At 47.8% G+C, this 17,649-nt stretch overlaps 1 long non-coding RNA gene across 1 annotated transcript; it reads right to left on the bottom strand.

Annotated features, from left to right (window-relative positions):
- Nucleotides 1–4,418: 4,418 nt before the first annotated feature.
- On the bottom strand, nucleotides 4,419–17,211 carry LOC103692012 (uncharacterized). The gene is made up of 4 exons (XR_015685897.1): nucleotides 17,040–17,211; nucleotides 11,489–11,623; nucleotides 8,866–8,941; nucleotides 4,419–4,897 (listed from the first exon to the last, which is right to left on the bottom strand). It is a non-coding gene; the product is annotated as an uncharacterized LOC103692012 (long non-coding RNA).
- Nucleotides 17,212–17,649: the final 438 nt, after the last annotated feature.

The raw sequence follows: 17,649 nt of genomic DNA, 5'->3' as shown, positions 1-17,649 counted from the left end.
AGAGACTAAACAACTGTGTGTGCTCAACCCTAAACAGAATGTCTATATCACACATACCCCTCCCGTGGCTCAGGGATCTCTTCAGAAGAGAAGGCAGAAACACTGGAAGAGCCAGAGACCATGGATGACCACCAGGAAACAAAATTTGTTAGACAGGGCACTGGTACATATGAACTCACATCAGCGTCCCAGGACTGTGCAAGCACAAGCCAGACTAAGTCCCAGCATGGAGAAGAGCGGGATCAGGAAATCCAACCCCTAGCTGAGAAGCTATGGCTTATCGATAGCTGCTGGGGTGTTGGGGGAGACGGAGAGACAGAAAGAGAGAGAGACAGAGAGAGAGAGACAGAGAGAGACAGACAGACAGAGACAGACAGAGACAGAGACAGAGACAGAAACAGACAGAGACAGAAACAGAGACAGAGATAGAGACAGAGAGACAGAGAGAGACAGAGACCACTGCATAGTTCATGCATGTTGAAATGATTTCAAGTGGGTTACAGGGTCCCAGGGATCCCAGGCACCTTTGAGAACACTGACACATACACATTACCTGGACTTACCTGTGACATTTCCCGTATAGTGACACTCATGCCCAAATGTTACCATGTGTATCCAGAGTACCCCAAAGGCACATGTATACACACATGTGCATATACCATATATCACTCATTTATATACACACATGCAAGCACATGTATTGTGTGCACTAGTGCACATAAACTAGCATGTATTGTAAGCATCACTTGTGGCTCCCAAATTTCCTCTGACTAGAGCTAAGCATTATCTCTCTGGTGGACCAGTAGGAGGGACTCCAGGTGAAGGGGACTCTGAGGCTGGCACTATCTGCACGCCCCACCTTTTCTGGTAGCAAGAGAGAATTGGTGAGCATAAGGTCCAGGAATAGTCCACAAGGCTCCCTCCCTATTAGACCCACTCCAGAACCATCCTCAAGTTTGATAACTGACCAGAGGACTCAAGAATCTGAGAGTAGTTTTATTCAGGTTATGGTTTATTAAAGTGCAAAGACTGATTAAAATCTGCAGAGGGGAAAGGCTCGAGGCGGAACCCAGAGAGTGCCAAGCATGTGGCTCCTGGTGTCAGTTCCTGGAGACAGCAAGCCAATAGTAATCTTGCTTCCCAAAGATGTTCACAGGAAATCTGGTGTCTGGAACCTTAACTGGGTCTCTGTATGGCTGACCTTCAGTCTCTAGCCTCTAGGATGTCATGTGATCCATGCCCCTCCCCTGAATCATGGTGTTGACATACACTCTCTAACATGGGCCCAGGCTCCTGCTGGGTGGGGCAACCCAAGGCTTAAAGACCTCCTTGACTCTTAGGCAAAAGTAACGCCTTCACTGGGTGAGGATAAATTCTGTACTTCCCTATGGGCTCTCCTGGATCCAGGTATTGTCAAGGCATTGTTATAACCTTGAAGCTTTCTTCCTCTGCTTACCTGCTTCCTTACTGCCCCCCTACACACACACACACACACACACACACACACACACACACACGCACGCACACACACACACACACGCACACACACACACACACACGCACACACACACACACACACGCACACACACGCACACACACACACACACACGCACACACACACACACACACACACACCTTTCTCCAAGGGGAAAGCTCAGTAAACATATAATCAGTAAACTGCCAGCCTGGTGCCTGTTCCCCAAGCATTCGCTGTGTGACCATAGCACACGTAACACAGAAACTCTCTGGTGTACAAGAACACACATGTGCATGCCTCTGGCAGGTAAGAATTACTTCACTTAGTAATCATGGAAAAACTGCAAAAGTCTAGCTGTCACGGGGTGATAGAGAAGGAGGTGTTGAGACTTCAGACCTAAGAGGAGTGGCCTTGCTCGGCTGTCAGCAGCAGCATACCTTAACTAACCGCGGAAGTTAGTGTCACGGTACCAAGTATAGCAGTCAGACACATGTCACACCCCTGGGACACATGTATCTATGGACACCCTAAAATAGACATGCCTCACACAGACACTTGGCAAGACTGAATGACCATAGCCCCTTTGTGGGCCTTGGATGGATATCTCGGGATTTCCATAACTATCACTATTATTTCTTATGAGCCGTTTTGGCCTAGGGGTTAGGAATTTGGTGAGATGCTCTTCAGTCTGTAAGAATCCCTTACCCCCGCCCCATCTTTGGATGGGCACTGCTCTGTGACTGCACCTTGCCTGAGATGCAGGATTCTCTGGCAAGTCCTACCTCCCTGCCCCCACAGTCTAACGCCCAGATAGTCCCTGGGAGGCCATAGGCACCCACAAACTCCTTCCTTCCTGGGTATGGTAGTTTGAATGATAAGTGCCACCCTGAGTCTTGGGCATGTGAAAACGTACTTTCTGGTTGGTGGTGCTGTTTTGGTAACTTTAGCCTCACTACAGAAAGAATGTCACCAGGACAGAGCTTTGTGAGCTTCAGGCCTTGCTCTCCCAGGCTTTCCAGTTCTTTCTCTGGGTGTGAGCTCTCAGCTGTCGATCCTGCCATTATGCCTGCCTTCTTACTTTGACAGTGGTGAGTTTTTAGCTTATTGGTATCATAAATCCAAAGAAGTTTTCTTTCTTCCATAGGTTATGTTGGTCATGGCACTTAGGCACTTAGGGAGAGTCTTCTCACTGTGCTTCCCCAGAATCTGTCACCTAGACGACCAGCTTGTGCTCACTAGAAAGAACTACAGCCACACTGGTTAACCACAAGACATTCTGAGAGGGGACCTGTCAGGCAATGAAAGAGTATGCTTACCCACACTAAAATGGCCGTAGCAGCACCACACACTGTAATCATCTGGCACTGAGCTACATACTCAGTCTGTTCCGGACCAAAGCATCATGGTGCATCGTGGGATTCAAGGAATCCCACTGATTGTGACAGACTATGTCCTCCTGGGCCAACCTCAGGCTTCATCACAAGTTCTAGTAAGCAAGTCTTCCTTCCTCAGGCAGGCCTGCACACTAACTCTTCTCCACACTATAGCTCTGACATAGAGCCTATTTAAGACTTATTTGAAGAAACTTTTGCTTTGGTCTAGGGGTTGTGGAAACTGTAGGTACAAAGGGCAGGAGTTGGGTCTGTCCCTATGGTCCAAGGTCCAGCTCTGTGCGATGTTCACCCCATCTCCCAGGCTGAGATACAGGCAGGCCAGCGTGTAGCAAAGCCTCCTTTGGGTGGAAGACAGCAGCTTCAAGAGCACAATCCCAGAGCCTTCTGTTTCTACAGTTTCTTTCCCTTTCCACTATTAGAGACGTCTTTCCTTCTTGCCTCTTTCTGTTACACTGCAGCATTTGGAGCTGCAAGCCAGGCATCAGTGGAGCCACAGACACACACAGTTAGCTAATCCTTCATTCTAGAGAAAGCTACGTGGGTCTCAGGAATAGTATAATGCCAATTTAACTAATTCCAGTGATAGTGACTAGTCTAGAAATACATGTGACATAGGACATGAATTACACTCATGGAGGCCCAAAGGGAAATGGGTTGTTCTTGGACAGTTAAGTGAACTTTGTAATGGATGGACTTGAGGTCCCACGGCTTCTATGCCAGTGGCTACCTGCTAGACAAGGGACCTCTCCAGGGGACAAAGGCCAGGCAACTCACCAGGGTCAGAAAGTACTGGCTCCAGCAAAGAAAGGATATGCTCACCTCCCAGGTCATCCCTAGTGGGGTGACCTAAGAACGCCACTTCCAGGAATTGCAAATGATTTATTCTATTACTTGTAACTTCCCAGGATTAGAAATAGCTAATCCTGCAGATAACTCAAGGACCAACACATATTCACACGCAAAAACAGAATTATCATATATCCTGTGAAAATATAATGAAGTCAAGGTCCACCACACCCATGCATGCTGCTCACGGTGTCTTTCTGCTTAGCGATGGCACAAAGTGTACAAAACAATGACTGAATACAATGTGAATGGTGGCTCTCTGGGGACCATGCCATTCTGCCCACCTCAGGGAGGGGACATTCTTAAGGGCCTGGCTGAACCTCACAAGAGACACAGCCACCTGTGTAAGTCACCTGACCCCAAGAAGCTGTGTGAGCTGGGACCTCAAGACCCTGACTATGTGTTTTGGTCTGTGGTGACCATGAATGCATTTGACAAACCATCCACTGGGCTGCCAACCTCCTGCTGGCTTGAGACACTACCCTTCCAACTGAGCATATAAGAAATCAGTCTCTCTAGATTTGCTATAATGTTGTCTCCCGCTGGTCTGAATGAAGCATGCAGTCTTGCTTTATGTTTCTAATGCCTAACCCTGTATAATACTTATGCCACTGTAAGTATTAGGGTTGTCTTAACATTATATATTTTAGTCAATGAATGATGACCAGGTTCCCCAGGAAACAGATGCTAAGATGAAGATATGCATGTGGAAATTTATTAGGGTACACCCTTGGACCAGCGCCTTTGCAGGCAGATCAGGAGCAAACCGCACTGCAGTGTGGAGAGGCCAGTGTTCGGTGCCATGCCCAGTTGACAGCATAAGCAGTATCTTTTTTTTTTTTTTTTTGCACTCCTACTAGCAATGGAGTAGTGTTCTTCCTGCTCCACATCCTTGCCAGTATGTGCTGTCTCTTTGGGTTTTGAACTTAGTAGGCAGTATCTTTGTATCTGCTGTTGACCAGACGTAGGTGAGAGACTGTCCTCAGGGTTAGACTCAGGGATGGAGAGTCATCCTGGAGAAACAGCTCTGCAGGCTCTCCTGAGAAGAGGAGCATCTGTGAGCTCTGCCCTGTCCTAGAGAGGGTCTCAGCTGCTCCCACATGGTGGCATGTGTTCACACGCACATCTACTCAGGACTGTAGGTGTGCCTGCAGCAGCAGCTGGCTTCCTTGTCCGTGTCCTGCAAAGGAAATAACCCAAGCTTTTATTGTTAAACACGGTGCATAGTCTGTTGTCTCAGTTAGGGTTACTAGTGCTGTGGTGAAACATCATGACCAAAGGCCCAAAGACAACTGGGTTTATTTCACTTACAATTCCATATAACCGTTTGCTATCAAAAGCAGTAAAGACAGGAACTCACACAGGGCAGGAACCTAGAGGCTGGAGCTGATGCAGAGGCCACGAAGGGTGCTGCTTACTGACTTTATCCACATGGCTTGTTCATCTGGCTTTCTTATAACATTGAGGATCATCAGCTCAGGGCTAGCACCACCCACAATGGGCTAGACCCTCCCCCACAGCTACTGATTAAGACAGTGTCCTACCAGCTGGACATGGAGGTGCACAACTTCAATCCCCGCACTCAGGAGGCAGAGGCAGACAGAGTTCTGAGTTTGAGACCAGCCTAGTCTACAGAGAAAGTCCCAAGAAAGCCAGGGTGACACAGAGAAACCCTGTCCCAGAAAACAAACATAAAAACAAACAAGAGGAGGCTCTGCAGGCCTGCCTGTGGCCTGGTTCATGGGGACATTTTCTCATTGAGGCTCACTCCTCTCAGGTGACTTAGCTGGGATCAGGCTGACGTGAAACCTAGCCAGCACATCTGCTAACCAATTGTAAAGCTTTCTCTTTCCATGCCACTGTGGAGTGTGCGCATATGGTCGCAGGAGCTCATGGAGATCAGAGGGTCTGGATTTTCTGGAGCTGAAATGACAGTTGCGAGTCACCTGATGTGAGGGTTGGGAACCAAACTTGAGTCCTGTGCTAGAGCAGTACAAGTCCTTACTGCGGAGTCACCTTTCCAACCCCAAAGTCTGCTAATTGAAAGTAATATTCTTGACAAATTAGAGCTCAGTGATAGAGTGCTTCCCCAGCATGCTCGAGGTTCTAGGGTTGACTTCTATAACCAACCCCCTTCCAAAAAAAAAAATTATATCAGGGCTGGAGAGATTCCTCACAAGTTAAGAACACTGACTGTTCTTGAAGAGGACCCAGGCTAAGTAATTGGCATCTACCTGGTGGCTCCTAACAGCCTGTAACTCCAGTTCTAGGTCTGTGTGTGGTGCACAGACAGGCAAACCACTCATACTCATTAAATAAAATAAATAAACCTAAAAAGTAAAATTAAAAACGAAACGTGGACTAAGAAGAGGATGAGCCCGAAGCTGTGCTGTGTCGCTTTCTCGACTTTGCCCCAAGCATCTCAAAAATAAGATCTTAAAAGCCCACAGCTCAGGACTTCTGATTGGCTGCAGGAATTTCACCAGTGATGATCTTGGAACAGCCCTGCACAGATAGGGACTATGAGTGGTTGCTAGGCACTGCATCTGATGGCCTAACCCCAAGTGGGTCCCTCACCTTGCTGTGCCTTACAGGCTTTTATCTGGTGAAGGAGAGAACATAGCTCAATACCTCACCAGATCCTGCCTGGTTCCCATATGATCTATAGAAATAACAGTCCCTAAACACTCCTAAAATGTTCATGTCACTTGTCTTGGTGGCCACTGCCACTCTGATGGCTTATTTAATGACTTCTGAAAGCACATAAAGATGATATATACTTCTAATTTGGATGAAACAACATTAGAGAAGGGAGCACTCACAGCAGGGATCTCTGAGGGGTGATTTGTGTTTTAATATCACAAGGCCATGATGTCACTGTGTTGGTCTATGGATATTGAGAAGAGAGGGTTGGAGAAAGGAAAAAGACCATGGTCACAGAACAGGGACAGTCTCTGGATTCTGACTTAGGTCCTATCACTTCCTCCATTCTTTCTGATGCCCAGATACCCAACCCCACAGGTAGTGGGGATTTGGACAGGACAGAGCTGGACTCTTACTCTGTGTCATTTACTAATGCTTGTGGGAAATGGGAGGGTCTGGTACGGCCCCTGATGCTCTCATCACAGAGGGGATGGAAGAGTGGTTATCTCTCACTGTTTCAAACACTTTAAGAGGGCACAGATCTCTAGCAGATCTGAGCTCCAGCATCCCTCTTTCCAGTCCTCACTAAGATAGTTTCGCCAAGCTCCAGCCTCCCTGAGCTCTAGAATCCCTGAGTCCCAGTCTCCCTGAGCCCCAGCCTGCCTGAGCCCTAGAATCCCTGAGCTCCAGCATCTCTGAGCCCCAGCCTCCCTGGGTCCCAGCCTCCCTGAGCCCCAGCCTCCCTGAATACCAGCATCTCTGAGCCCCAGAATTCTGGTGGCTTCTCCCACTAGATTCAGATTCAAAGCTTGTTGCTGGTATAACCATTGATATAGTACCTGGTCACATATCTTTGCTCTGTCTGCAAGGATGACTAGAAAGAGACTAGCTGGATATTTGGTACCATAGTAAAAGGCAGCTCAGGCCTTGTAAGGAAGATCCCACTTGGTAAAAAGGGTGTGGATTCTAGGCAGCCCAAAACGTGAGAAAGTTTCACCAATGCTAGTAATCAGAACTCATAATTTGTGTTTTCTCTTTGTGAGACACTTTCAAGTGATTAAACATGTTTATCCACAAGGCTTTGAAAGCAGCTGAAAAGTCACCCACCTCACGCCCCCACCATGCCTAAGATACAGAACCAGCCAAGTGAAAACAGCCCTGTAGATCTGTGCTTGACTGCAGGTAGTACCCCAGGATCTTAACAGCACCCAGCTGAGTGCAAGGAACAGGGGTAAAGTGTTTATTGTGTACCCACTGGTTCTCCAACTGCTGCCTGGAAGCTTGGCAGCATCCTCAAATGTACAATCTAACCCAAAGGCTGAAAAGATAGTGGGTGTGCTTCGTTTTGCCTTGTTAAGAGTGATTCCAGGACTTAAAAGCACTCACAGTCAGCTGTTCCCACCAGTGACTGTTTGGCTAGGGTAACCCTATTCTTAGGAGCCTCAGTAGGAAGCTCAGGTTCCCGAGATTAGCATTTAGCCAACCATCAGAACCAGAGTAAGAGCCGGGCTCACCCCCACATGCAAAGGAGAGCAGCTCAGTCTGAGACTAGAGAATAAAGAGCCACATCCCAGTGACGTGGCCAGGGACTTCCTTGCTTGCAGTCTCTGCCTGCCCTGCAGATGCTGGCTATATCCTCTGAGCATCCTCTGTTGAAAGTACCCAGGAAGAATCCAGATGAGGGAAGAGAGCCAGCATCCAGCTGGCCCAGGAAACCATTGTTCCTTTGCAAACAACAGCCACCATGCTAGACAGCCTGGGTGCCATGAATTTGGGTGACACTGGGTAAGAAGGGCTAGTGGCCCTAACACACTTTTAATGTTAATCACGATGAGAACTAACTATTCCATTTGGGGGGGAAAATAACAGGAAATTAACAAATATCCTGGAACTTATCATACATATTTTGTTTTGTATGTTTCGAAATTTATTTCTTATGGGTGTGTGTGTGTGTGTGTGTGTGTGTGTGTGTGTGTGTGTGTGTACCACAGCACACTAGGGAACCGAACCAAAGGACAATTTGTAGGAACAAGTTCTCTCCTCTCCTTGCATGTGAGTTTTAGGCATTGAGCTTGAGTCACCAGCCTTGGGTCACCTGCTGGACCATCTTGTTGGCCTTCCGGTCCACTTCTCACCATTTGTCCATACCTCAGCACACATGCAGGAGTGACTGAGGCGGTCTCATCCCACGCCTCTATCACCTTGACAAAGGCTTCTATAGGCTCTAGGCACTTCATGGGGAAACACCAAGCCCTTCCCAAACTTCTTGAGCTGGGGCAGGCTCTGGTTCTGGTTTGTCCATTTCCTCATGAACATAAAAGCAAACATACTTACAATTAGATAGTTGTTGTATTTTTCCAGAAAGATCAGTAGACATCATTTGTTAATGCTCTCGAGAAAAATCTACCCCACGCAGGGAGGTCTACTCTACGTCCTTCTCACCTGCGATAACACCATGATACAAATGTTTTCTCTTTAGAAATAAGGTCTTGAATATTTACTCACTGTTGTAGCACTTAGACAGAATCATATCTCTTAGCCTTTCTTGGAGACATTGAAATGTTTTCTTCTGCAAGCAAGCCTAAGATGAACATTTCATTACACAAAGGTTTAGTAATACTCATTGTCCTAGGCTATGTCATTAGAAGAATAAATTACTAGATAAAGAATAGTTCTTTTCTAAATGCATTTTTCAGTTTGGGGAAGAGAAAAATAATTAAATAAAAGGCCCATTGGGATTTGGGAATAGCTTAGTGGTCAAAGACTTTGTTATGCACGTGTGGCGATCTGGATGCGAATCCTCAGAACTCACATGAAATCTGGGCACTGTAGCACACCCATTACCCAGGGTCCTAGAAAGAGAGGAGGCAGGTGCTGTGCCGACTGAGGTACAAGAGCACTGACATCCTATCACATGCTCTATTCTGTCTCTTAGATCAAGTAACCATGCATGCCTGGCCATCCTCAAGGATACAGCATAACACAAGCTGTGAATTCCAGGGTCATCAGGGGCCACCTCAGTGACCGCTGGCCACACCTGTAGCATGTGGCCCTCTGATTAAGACATTTTCATTGCTCATGACGGGCATCCTCCCTGAAGCCCAGACCAAATGTCTCACATGCCAAGCTATTGATTTAATCTTTTTCTGAGATATTGGCTTTTTTCAAAAGAAACTGTATTGGAGATAAACAGGGATCTGAGTGCACAGCCCCTTGGGGTTGGACTTTACCTTCTGAGTTTAAAAGAGAAATGACTTCTGAGACTCTACCCCAGCTCTGGCCCCACTCACACAGTATTGGTTCTGTGATGTGTAAATCACTGGAGTCAAGCACTTTTAATTCCAGGATGTAAAGAATGGATCGCTGGGAGTGCTTTGAAAAATCATTCAACCCAAATCATCCAAGAAAACTTGCGTTTACTGGGTGCTCAGACCGGTGCCCCGCAAGTGTTTGTGTGGAGGGAGTGGCTGGCCTGTTTTTCTGTCGAGAGATGGGCATGCAGGAGCCTCTGAGCCTTTTCACAAAGTGTGTGTGTTCACATGTGCATGTATGTACACAGAAGTCAGAGGTCAGTGAGCAACCTCACATATTTGTCAGGTGTATGCTATCCACTTTTTTGTTTGTTTATTTAACTTACTTATTTTGGCCCAGAACTAACCCAGCAGTTGAAGCTGGATGGGCAGTCCCCAGCTCTGGGAATATAGGGGTGAAGCACCACTTTCACCTTGCAAATAACATAAGTCCCTAACTTCTAATGGCTGCATTTCCATTTTTTCCCAACTGTACAATGGTGTAAGAATGCCGTGCATCCTGTAGAAGTTGTACTTCAAGCTCTGAGTTCTGATCTCCCCCGGGGAAGGCGAGCGGGACGCTCCAGCAGGTGGTGTTAGACATCTAAGGAACAGCACAGTTTACCACACTGCCCTGTCTGATGCCCTGACCCCTTTTGGTGATGTTTGTTGGCGCTCTGGAGGTTGTATGCCGATCCTACCCCGTTCTTTTTTTACTCTGACAACTATAATATTATCTAACACTTCTACACATCATCCGCCTCAAATGCTTGCCTGTTAGCCTGTGGAAAGCAGCAGCCACTGAGCAATGAAAGCCAGGGTCCCTCTGCAAGGCCCCAGAGTACCTGATTACCTTACATCTCAGCAGTCACACATGGGTGCCTTTACCGGGTGACCACAGACTGTCAGAATCCTGTGTGACTTTACCTTGATGTACCTCAATGCCACCATAGTAAAACTGCTTAAGGGTGCTACTTAGACAGGCTTTCTTTGGGGAAGATCTGAAAACTGTATGCTGCCTTTATCCTCAAGAAAGTAAGAGAAAGAGACATGAGGAGATGGAGAGGAGCAAGGCCTGGCCTGGGGAGCTTAGAGTCTTTGTCTCCTGCTGTGTATGCAGAAGCCATCCTGAGCAGAATGCTGCCTGCCTCCATGTTCACAGCTGTGAACCCTGACCTTTCCCAAATGTCCTGACCTTTTCCAGACAGATTCGGTTGAGTGTGTAGTTTTCTTATGGTGTCAAGAACAGTGTTGCTTTTCTAGGCTCTCCCTCATGTGGCAGGGTGATGGGCGGTATGGGAACAGCCAACAAAACACCACGAGATGCTGACTCGCCACTGTCCAGGGCCAGCTCTTGATGGCAACTCTAGCCTGACTGCAGGCTACACACTCCAGGGGGAAGCTGACTAGTCCTCTCGTCCATCAGCGCAAGCCTGAGGTGGGACCTCACTTCCCAGCAGATATACCTGGATGTCTCTGTTCTAGGTGAGTACAGTCTAGCAGGTAAGTGCTATCCCAGCCACGTCACTTGTGCTTTATGGTCTTGAGATGGAAAGGTCTGGATGCCTGAGACCCATCCTCAAAGGCCAACCCCAAGTCTTTGATGGACAGACTTTCTGTAGCAAGGTGAACTTTGTTGATGCTAAAGCTTCGAGTTGTCTAGTTGTCTTCTCCAGAGGTGGTCTAGAGGTATTTCCATACTCTATCTCATCTTCATTAACTCAAATACAGCTACTTAATAGAGTCTGGGGCTAAATGTGGTTTATGTTTGCAGCATGTGTTTCTGGCCGTTCTAAACAAATGTATTTACTCCTACCACCCCCTGCATGTTTACTTACATTACAGATACTGCTCAGGGATGATGCTAATGTGGGCGAGGGAGAATCAGAACCACACAGGCGGAGGGATGTCTATGGCCTCATTGAAGCTGAAGACTCCCAGCAACTGACTGTAGACAGCTTTATCCTTGAATCCTATGGGAAAACATTATTTTAAGGGCTAAACTGAGTCCTACCTTTATAAAGATTAACTTATTCATTTTAATGTGCATGGATGTTTTGATTGCATATATGTCCATGCAGTGTCCATTGAGAGCAAAAGAGGGCATCAGATCCTCTGGAGCTGGAGTTACAGACCATTTTAAGAAACCACAGGGTACTGGGAAATGAACCCAGGTCCTCTGCAAGGATAGCCAGTGCTCTTAACCACTGAGCCATCTCTCTAGTCTCACCCCCCTTTTTTTGGTTCATTTTCTACTATTTGCAACCTGGATATCCGATGTTGAAGGAGGGCTGACACTTCAATAGACAGCATGCATTGTCTTGTGGGAGACGGCTGTATCCACTGCACAGATGAGGTAATGCCCCTGCAGTAGTCCACTGTCTCCTCTTCCTCTCACATTCACAGGTATGCCCTCCGTTGTCTATGGCTCCCGTCTAGACTCGAACATCCTTCCTCAGCATCTTGGGTCAGTGAAAGAGATCAGTCTCCTGTACCAGAGTCTAAGACATTCCAGTCTCCTGTCGCTCCTCACAGCATCCTGAGGTAGACTAGGAAGCTCCCTCCGACTCTGCTGTAGCCACGGACACATCATCAATGTCCTCCTTCAGAGGCAGGAGCCATTCTAGAGAGGATTCTTGCCTGATTGCTGCAGAGTGCTCCCTTTTCCTCTTCCCTCACCGTGCACTCTGGGAGCCTTTCTTGCTCACTGGCTTAGTGCTCTTTCCTCTTCTGTTGCCACAGACCCAACACCCCCTGCTCCACAGAGCATGTGCAAATGAGGGCATGGACATTTCTTCTCTTTCAAGGGTCAAGTGGCCCAGCAGGGCTCTTTCCCTTTCTGAGGTGGCACAGCTGGGGTCCCACCATGCTCTGTTGTGGAGAATTTCGACTGGGATGTGAGTCCACTGATTTTGGTCTGTCTCTTCCTTCCCTCACCCTGACCCAGACTGACCGGGCCCTGTCCTTATCCACAGCCATGGTGGGCCTGGTTTCCCCAAACTGGGCGTGACTTCCTAGCAGGCAGAGGGCTGCACTTATCATCTGGAGCATTGACAAATGAAGCTGTGGTTTCTGAGGAAACGAAGTCCTCAGCCCTCAGGTGCCCCTGACATCCTCATCTGTGTCTGGGCTCAGAGAGCCACAGGGCCCTGAACTTATTACTAGGAATAATGGGTAAATGCAAGCAATTATGTGTTGAGTTTGGGCTGTGCTTCAGTGAAGGGGCAGAGAAAGGCAAGTCCTGAGGCCCTTGGGTCATATCAAGGTTTTGAACCAGAGCCCAGTGTGACCCCCGGTTGGACCAGGTGCTACTGGGGTGCATCTCTATGAGTTGCTCTAAACCCTGGCAGGTTACAATCATGTACACAGTAAACGCACCCAATTTCTACTCAGCTGTCCAAGGTAAAGTGGAACAGGTGATGGATGCTTTGAGCCTTGCTGGAACTTGCCCTTCTACCCAGAAGTCTACACACAGGCCCCGGCTGCCCCGGTAATGAAGGCAGAAGACCCCAAGTGAGGCTGCCTGCTGACATACCCCAAGGCCTGTCCTGGAGGAGGGCGGATATGCAAGGACTCAGCACACTGCCTAGACAGCATCCACTAAAGCCACACATCTACATACACTCTGTCCTGGACAGATTCCTCCGAGACCCTGTGGGAAGGCACGTCAGTGGATAGTGTGGGAAATGTGCCTAAGAACATTCAGACAGCTGCTTATGCCTGAAGTCCCAAGTTCAGTCCCCAGCACCTGTGTTAAAAGCAGGGTGTGGTGGCATGTGTCTGTAATCTCGGCACTGGGGAGATGAGACACGAAGTCTCTGGGGCTCACCAGCCAACCAGCTTAGCTGAATGAGGGAGAGTCAGGTCAGTGAGAGACCCCATCTGACAAAACAAGGTGGATGGCTGTCCTAAGGAATGACACTCAAGGCTGACCTCTGTGTGACCTGTGTGTGTGCACATGTACAACTCACACACGTACACACACACATACACGTACACACACACACACACACACACACACACACACACACACACACACACCACACACCACACACGGGTAAATTCCACAGAATTACTTGGAAAAGGCACCAAATACAAAAAGAGGTCTCTTCTCTGCCTTTGCTGAGAAAGTCAAATGGACACAACACTCATCTGTCCAGCAGACAGTGGCCACTCAAGGAGGACTGGTGTCCCCTGGGATGGCTGTGGTTGCTTGGGCCAGGAGAGCCCCTGAGCTGGGAACCTATGCTTGGCATGTTTCTGAATGTTTTAGACTTCAGTTACCATCATCTAAATAAGAAGGGGAAGGCCCATCGGCCAAGACACTTGCTTGGTTTATATTAGAGCAAATGAGCAGGGAAAAGATTGGAGAGCTAGGGTGCAGCTCAGAGGAGTGGGAGACAGGAGACATCGAGTGCTAACTGAGTGGACGCACCGAGACACGTAGGATGGAAAAGCCAGGGCAACTGAACACCACTCCTCAGTTACTGCCCTGCAGTTACAGCTGGGAGGCCCCGTCTCATTGTGTGCTGCATTTGGACCATGAAATCTCCCTTCCAGGAAATAGTGTGGGAAGTAAATTGGAATCATTTTTCGTTCTCATGAAAGTTCAGACCTCAGACGGAACAAAATGTCAAGTTTAATGATCCCTCCCGGCACTGAGCTCGAAATCATTTTTTACCTCGTTTATCGTGTCACTGCTAGGTCACCATTGGACACTCAGCATTTTCCTTGAAAGTGTAGCTTACAGGTCTGCCTGCTCCTCCTCTATTTCTGCACAAACTGTACCAGTCTTTTACAGAGGAAAATAACCGCATCAATTAGAAAAAAAATGTCTCTCTAGAAATAAACTGAGAAAGTACAGATAATATGATTTACCTCCTAGAGAAAATAAAGCTGCATTGATTCTTTTTATGAAGGAAAAGTTAAAATGTGAAGTCAACACCACAGAGATCATAGGAGAAATTTCAGAATACCTCTTGACCTCACAGGTGAGGAAGCACTTCAAACACACGCATAGGCACGCGCACACACACACACACACAGAAACACACACACATACACACACATACACACAGATACACACATCACACACACACACATACACAAACACACACACACAGAGGCACACACGCACACACACAGGCACGCACACACACACATACACACAGATACACACATCACACACACACACATACACAAACACACACACACATACGCACACACACAGGCACGCGCACCCACACAGGCACACTCAGTGTGTGCTCATTAAGTCAAAGCAAGACATTCTGTTGCATGAAGTCACCAAGGTGACCAGAGACAGAAGCAGAGGACAAATACTTTCGGCCCCCCAAAGACACAGTCATGGGATCCTGAAAACAAATGAGGAAAGAACAGAGACATCACTGCCAGCTGTGGTGGGTAGAGGGTCAGTAGCTTAAAAGCAAACAGGCTGATGGGTGGAAAGGGGACTGGAGAGGATCCAAACTCAGAGTCCTGCAAGAAGCTGGGAATCAATGCCACACATTTAAAACAGTGCACCGTCAAGTGAGGGCCCCATAGACTGCACCCAAAAGTCAGCCTCCCAAAGCAATGTCAGCGTGCCTGATGTAAACTATCCTGCTACATTAATCTCTCCCCTTGTTGCTGCAACAAAATACCTGACAGAAACAACTCAACTAAGTGTTTTGGTGTCCAGTCCATGGCTCCAGCCCGCCATGGCAAGAAGGCATGGTGGCCCCGGCTTGAGGCAGCTGGTCACACTGCATCCTCAGTCAGTCAGGAAGCACAGGGCGTGACTGCCACTGCTCAGCTAGTTCCCCTTTGAGAAAGATTTACTTATTACAACTTCCATTTTATTATTTTTAATTATTTGTGTGTGTTTGTCATACGTATATGCATGTGCGTTTCAGTCTCACGGAAGTCAGAGGCATTGAATACCCCTTGGAGGTAGAATTAATTATAGGTAGTACTGAACCACCCTGCATGCTGATTGAAACTGAACTCCGGTCCTCTGCAAGATCAGAAAGCGTTCTTACCTACCGAAACATCTCTCTGGCCCCTTAGTTTCTTTTTATGTTCATCTTGACACAACCTAGAGTCACCTGGTCACATTCACCAACCCAATTACCAAGATGTCATTCGGGGGCTTGTGTTGTTAATTAATGTGAGAAGGCACAACCCACAGTGAGTGGCACAATTCCCTAGGCAGGTGGGCCAGGTTTGTATAAGAAAGCTAGTGAAGTGCAAACCTAAAGGTGAACAAACCAGTAAGCAGTGTTCCTCCTTGTTCTTGCCTTGGGTTCCTGCCTTCACTTCCTGTCCTGACTTCCTCAGTGATGGACTATGACCTGGAAGTTTAAGCAAAACCAGGCCTTTTCTTCCCAAGTTGCTTTTAGTCAGTGTTTATCACAGCAACAGAAAGAAAACCGTGCAGAAAGGGAGTCTGTCCTCACCCTAGCCACATGCTCGGTTTGACAGCCTTCTGCATTCTACTGGAAGTTTCCTTGTGCACTCTCTGCACTCTATTTTGGTCCCTTTGCCTAGGATATGCTAATCCCACCTTCATTTTTAAATGATTTTTTTGACAGCTATAGATGAGTGTTTTGGTTTGGTTTTTCAGCTATTTCTTTGATGATATTTTCTCATTGTTTTTCGGACTCCACGGTGTCCAACTGGAAGTCAGTGAGTTATTAATGCTTGCCCCTGACCTAGCCACCTACACTGCTGTAATTCATTGTCCTCCTGCATACCAGACCAACGAGGGTAAAGCAGAGCCAGGACAAATAGGTTCCACAGGGCTCCAGTCCAGCCAGGAACACTGGGAGTGTTACCTCTTAGAAGAGGCCTGGGTGACCTGTGGCATGCAAGTAGCTGGGGCCCCAGGTCTCAGGCTACAGTGGCAGAAGAGGGAAGTGGAGCTGCCTCCACTCTGATATGAGCCTCTCTGCAGGCAGCCCGAACCTGGCCAGCCAGGTGGTTCCAAGATCCAGCAGTGAATGCTTGGGGAGAGAGAACTCTTCCTCAAGCATTACAGCTCAGTAAGGACCTTCACTCTCAGAGGATCTTCCGGAAATAACACGTGTGCTTTGTTCCATGTAGACGGGGACTTTACGAACCTTCAGGAGTGGGATGGAATCTCGAGGGTAGATGTTTTCCACTGGCTGAGTTTGAGATGCTAATGATGCTCTATCTGCATGGGGAAAGACTCCAGGTGCTACCACATGACTGTGGTCTTCTCAATAGGCTGCCCTGCCTCCGGAAGCAGCTCCACTCCTGCCGTTCTCAAATCACTGAGATTCCCAGGTCTGAGCTCATTCAACCTTACCAGTGCTTATGCCTGTCTGGAGGCATGACCTACTTCCCTACATGCCTGGCTTCCCCACCCACCTGCAGAATTCCTTCCTCCAGACGGTTCTCAGGGACTGTCCACTCTATCTGTCTGTCCTGAAGAGTAGTAGGCTACTGAGACACCTCACTGGTGTGGAATCAAGAAGGAACCCCCCACTCCAGAGCTTGTGGCAGCTGCCTTGCCTCCTGGCAAGTGGCACTAATGCAAGGGAAGGGCTCACTAGGTCTATTCCATAACAGCTCCAGTATAAACAGACCCCTGATTTGTGACCTCAGAGAGATATAGAATTCTCAGTGTGGTTCCATTTCGTTGTCATTTGTATGAAGTAACAATGAAAGAGCATGTGGCATGATTGTGAGCACATCCTGGCCTCTGATTGGTTGTTCATCTATCAGAATGAGTTAAAAAGCCCTCACAGAAATCAAAGAGAAAGCAAACCCAAGCACACTGGGTTGCTTTAATGGATCCCTCCATGGCCTACGTGTGGAACCCTCTGGTCTAGGATCAGAGCTGATACTCTGTGTTGGCTGCTGAGCCTGGTATGATTCATCCTCTGGAAAGCAATATAGACAAGCTATATAACTCAGAAGGTCACCACCATAATGCCCTGACTTCAGACACCAGCCGTGAGCTCAGGGTTCATACTAC

Source organism: Rattus norvegicus, chromosome 4 (genome assembly GCF_021556685.1).
Source record: "Rattus norvegicus strain SHRSP/BbbUtx chromosome 4, alternate assembly SHRSP_T2T, whole genome shotgun sequence".
Classification (NCBI taxonomy): Eukaryota; Metazoa; Chordata; class Mammalia; order Rodentia; family Muridae; genus Rattus; species Rattus norvegicus.
The sequence above is the reverse complement of the archived record's forward strand: the minus strand, read 5'-3'. Positions and strand labels throughout refer to the sequence as shown.